Below are 5,506 nucleotides of genomic sequence, written 5' to 3'. Positions count from 1 at the left end.
TCACAGCTGACACCTAAAGGAACAGAAACATGTTTTATTCTTTTATAAATCATCACAATTCAAATGTGTTTCTTTAAACACACAGATTGTAACGTACCTGTTAGAATGGTGAGAATCAGTAAAGAAAGTGCAAAATAGTCCAAAGACAACATGTTGAATGAAGGTAAAGTTTATGGTTTGTGTTGAACTCTGTTGAATGTGGAGGTTTCTCTCTCTTCTAGTTCAGTAACAGCTCAGCTCCTCCCTGAATCTCTCCTCCTCCTCTCTGATCTGGATTTGAACTTCTCTCACTTCCTCCTGCTTTACACACTAGTAGCAGCATCTTCACTTTCAGGTGGGAGGAGCTCTAATATTTTTTGTAACTTCATCTCAGCCAATCAAACAGTTCTGTGCTTCCACAGCAGCTCTGTCTCTGTCTCTGATCTTTACTGCTTCATTTCTCTGTTGTCTTTGTCATCAGTCCAATGACACAAGAATCAGAGGTTTAACAGTGTGTGGCTCCCTCTAGTGGATGTTGTGGAGTATTCTGTTTGCTCCAAAGGTTTTTGTACAGAGTTTTGCTGTTTCCTGTCACTGTGGGCTGCAGAGCACAGTAGTACACAGCAGAGTCTGACACTGCAGCAGAGATCTCCAGATTGACTCGATTTCTCTCCTTGTCCAGTGCAGCAGTCAGTCGAGGGTTTGGGGGAGTTGCTCTCAGCACACTCGGCTCACTCGTATCAGTGATGAGGAGAAGGAACTGAGGAGCTGATCCAGGATCCTGTCGATACCACTGGAGATTCTGGGCTTGAACTGAATAGTTACAGGACACAGTAACTGTACGGCCCTCTGATGAAAACACTTCAGCACTGCTGGCAGTAATATCATCTTCCAAGCTGTTACCTGCTGATGAAACAACATGTTATATTTACAGCTCTGTTCCACAGTCACATGTCCATCATTGGAAAAACACAGTGAGCTCAAAGAAAGTCCAAACTGGATCCGTAACGCTGTAAACATGTCTTTGAATTTCAGGTGTTCCTGTCAGAAACATACGTACCTACGAGAGCTGCAAAGATCCAGATCACAGACAGTTTTTCCATGTTTCCAGAGGAGAAATGTTGGAAGTGATGTTCACTGGGAGTTAGCTGTGAGTGGTCTGATGTTCACAGCTGGAGTCAGACAGGTTTCTGCAGTCAGGAGGAGGAGCTGCTTTTGCTCTCATGTGATGTGATGCTGCTTTTAAAGTTTTCCTGCTTCAATTTGTTCACACAGAGCATCTGGTTCTTCTCTCTGTGGTGTCTGAGCCAAAGAACATCCACTAAACACTCACGTCTGGGCTCCACTTTGAAAGTAAAATGTTAAATGTAATTAAATCTATAACCAATGAACATTTACAGCTTGTGTAATAATAAATATAACACCGAGAAAACTGTTGGAGTCAGATTTGAAAGACCTGAAAACTAACGCAGTGACACAGATGAAGGAGATTTTGCTCCTTTTATTTGATACAGCAGCCGAAAAATAAGCTGCTGCAGTTTCTGCTCTTTTGTCTTTGATATTTTTGTATGAGTATGATGGATTTGTTCAGTTGTGTATTAAAAATTAAATGAAAGTCAGCACTGAAAGCTAAACAGTCAAAATAATTTCCTTTGTTTTTATTCCACATCCTGCATGGAGCTTCAGTCATTCATGGATCTGTTTTCTCTTCTCACTGCAGCCTTGCTGCTCACAATCATTTATTCATTTACTGCAACAAACTGAGATATCCTTCCACTGCCACGCAGATGACTGCCTAATTTACCTTCCTTTAACACCTAATAATCCAGGCTCCATACAACTCCTTTTAAACTACCTTTAAGAGGTCAAAGCTTGGATGGCTCTGAACTTTTTGAGCTTCAATGACAGCAAAACAGAAGTAATTACATCCAGCACTAATAATAACTCGTGCAATCCGCTTATTAATTGTGGTTGACTTGGGTCATACATCGAACAGCATGTCACAAATCTGGGAGTCATTGTGGACTCGGATTTTAAATATAATGAACAAATCAGTTCTGTGTCGTCTCTTAACTGGTACACACAGGCATCAACATATCTCACCTGTCCTCTCTTCACTGGCTTCCTGTTTATCTCAGAATTAATTTCAAAGTCCTAACGTTGGCTCGTAAATGCCTAAATGGTCTTGCTCCTACATACCTTTCTGATACCTTTGCCAGGTCTCTCTTGGAAACGAGAATTTTAATCTCAGTGAGATTTTTAACTGGAAAAATAAAGGACTAATAATATACTTCAGCCTCATATTCCCTTAGATCAGCCATCCGGCTGCTTTTGGTTGTCCCCAAAAATTAGACTGGAACTTGGAGGAGAACGAGCTTTTTCAGTTGAGGCTCCCAAACCTGGAAAACGTTGCCTTCAAATATCAGACGGCCATCTTTGCTTCCAGCTTTTAATTCTCTTTTGAAACACATCTTTTCTTTCAATAGTGTTTGGACCGGTGTGAGCTGATGTAATCTTTTTATTCTCTTTGTTTTATTTTATGTGAGTGTTTATCTTTTATCTTTGTGAAGCACTTTGGGCAAACTTTCTGTTTTTTAAATGTGCTTTAAAAATAAATTGGATTTGGACTGCCACAAAATTAGACTTTAACCAGGAACAAAAGGTAGCTATTGTCTACTGCCGGAAGCTCACCATGTGACACAGGCGGAAGTAAACAAACAAAGGCGTCATTACCGTCCCACGTGTGTGTGCCTGAGCACAGAGACTGTTGTGTTGTTGTTGTTGTGTGAGCTGAGTGTGTGAGCCGCGGCAGCAACGATGCCTTCAGTTCAGTATCTGAGAGAGTTCATCAACGAGCGACTAACTGCTGCTGCTGAACAAATATTCTTGGAGTTTGAAAAAACGATCGTCCAGTACGAGGAAGAGATCGACCGTCAGCGCAGACTGCTGGATATCACCTGGAAACCCCAAATCAAGCTGCACAGGACAGGTGAGTGTCCCTCTGAGGGAGGATCCTGATCACAGCTCTGCGGGACGTTTCTGATTGTGAGGACTTTTTGGAGATGTGAGCTAACAAAGAGCAAACAGAGGACAGGACTGCGCTGCGCTGCATTCAAACAGCAGGCGCTGAAATCAGCCTGGATTTCTCTCTTGATTATTTAGTGAAACAAAGTTAGGATCAGGAGATTTGTGAGTCTGGTTCAGAGGGGGGCCCATGTGCCGAAAAGCTCCCGGACGTGTTGTGGTTGGAGTCCACCCTGGGCCGCTTCCTCCCCGCTCTGTCCCTCTCTTTTCGTGTTTGCGCTCCAGGGGCGACCGTGGCTCAGGGGGTTGGGAATCGCATCTGTAACCGGAAGGTCGCCGGTATTCCAGATCTACTGGCGTTTAGATCAACTGGCGTTGGTCGAACAGATGTGTGGCAGTCTTGCGTTTCAGGAGCTGCTACCGACAAACCAGCAAAAAAACGCCAAATGTGTCACCTGTGACACTTGTGAGGTTGTCTCAAACACACTCCGTCAGTCTTGATGCTGTTGAACAACAAAATGTTTAAAAATGTGGCGAGTTTACCTGGTGATATCCTCGAGCAGCGAGCAGTTTACTTTGTGCACTAACATGGACTCGAGTCAACCAGCGCCACCTCTGGCCACGTGCCACAGCCTACAGCCAGATCAGCCTGTGACACATCTGCACCACGTTTGAATTCGTGTCATGCACATTTGTACCTTTCAATTGTGTCTGTTTGTGCGTCATGCAAATAAACCTTTGAAATGAATGAAATGACACTAATATTTCACTAGTGTTGTAACATCACATGTCGTTAGCACAGTCTGTCTGTGTCTTTACTCTGCAAACAAACATTTTAGAGTTGGTTGTTATATACAGTCTGTATAAGTGTGGTCAATCTAATGATCATGTGTAAGGAGATGGCAGTTACTGTGAATGTACAGCAGGTGATCAGTAATAAACAGTCAGACAATGACTCTGACAATCTCATTCAATCTTGCAGATTGCACCTTCTGTGGAAAGTGGTACCACACAGTGTGTGTGGACGTCCCCTGTGCAGAAGGCGACTACAAATGTTGTGGGTGCTAAATAAACAGAAACAAATGATCCCTGTTGTCTTTGCTTACTGATTGTTTTCAGTGTTGACAATCCACATTGCTGCCATTGCATCTTTCAACATGTTTGTGGGTAGATCTGGATGTACCAGGGGTAAGTGCAGCCACTCAGCCTCTACTCATCATAGCAGCAGGTGCAGATGTGTCACAAGTTAATCTAGTAGTGGGCTATGGTAGCAGTGGACTGACCTCCATTTGAAACTGCTCCAGCTGCTGTGTGATAGTGGATCTGCTACAAATTGAAGATCATAAGCAAGTTTTGGAAATGAACCCTTGAATTATGTTGAAAAACAAAAAAGTGACATTGATTTTGTTGCAGGTCATTTTGACCCGTACTGTGTAAATCCACTCAGAATTATCCAAAAACTGCAATAAAACAATAGCAACTTTATTTCCCATCAGATAAACATGTAGAACACAGACATACAACAGTTAGACTTTCCATAACTATTGTAGGAACAGTTTGGTTTTTCGTTCTTACAAACACATTTCCGTTGAACTTGCCCAACGTTCTCAGTTTTTCAATGCTCAACATTTTCAGTTTTGTCCACATGATGGACAGAATGTAACTGTGTGCTTTCTGCAGATGTGCTTCTTGCATTTCTCACAAAACGTGCTTGTTTTCAAACAGGAATCTTCCTAACTAAGATTTAAAACAAAAGATTTCTACGTCTCCTCCAGTCTCACAAACAGATGACAAACCAAGCGACACACCTGAGTCACTGACTTTCTTAAATCCACTCACTCTCACTGGCTGTTTATTACTAATCACTGTGTAACTGCTGTGAATTCACAGTAACTGCCGTCTCCTTACAAATCTTCATTAGCTTAACCACACTTATACAGACTGTATATAACTCCAGCCATGTTGATGGGTTGCCTATATTGGCTGGAAATATTCATTTCCAGAGAAAGGACACAGACAGACTCTGCTTACAGGATGTGATGTTACAACACTAATGAAATATTGATGTGTCATATTTGTCCAAGGCGTATTTCATTGTTATGGAAAAAGAGAATATCAAAATCATGATGACCAATTGGAGTGGTGATTTCTATGACTTTGTGTATATAATTTGGAATTTTGTACAAATGTAGGCCAATAAGGAATATATGATATCATTTCATTCATTTCAAAGGTTTATTTGCATGACGCACAAACAGACACAATTGAAAGGTACAAATGTGCATGACACGAATTCAAACGTGGTGCAGATGTGTGTCACAGGCTGATCTGGCTGTAGGCTGTGGCACTACAGCGCCACGCTGGTTGACTCGAGTCCATGTTAGTGCACAAAGTAAACTGCTCGCTGTAGTTGTGAAGCAAAAACGCTGAAACCGGAGAAACAAACCGTGCGAGGGGAACGATGACGACGACTAGAGTCTCCCGATCGTTGACTCTTGCTGTC

Source organism: Aulonocara stuartgranti (assembly GCF_965226115.1).
Source record: "Aulonocara stuartgranti genome assembly, chromosome: 18".
Taxonomy (NCBI): Eukaryota; Metazoa; Chordata; class Actinopteri; order Cichliformes; family Cichlidae; genus Aulonocara; species Aulonocara stuartgranti.
Note: the sequence above shows the minus strand (reverse complement) of the source record.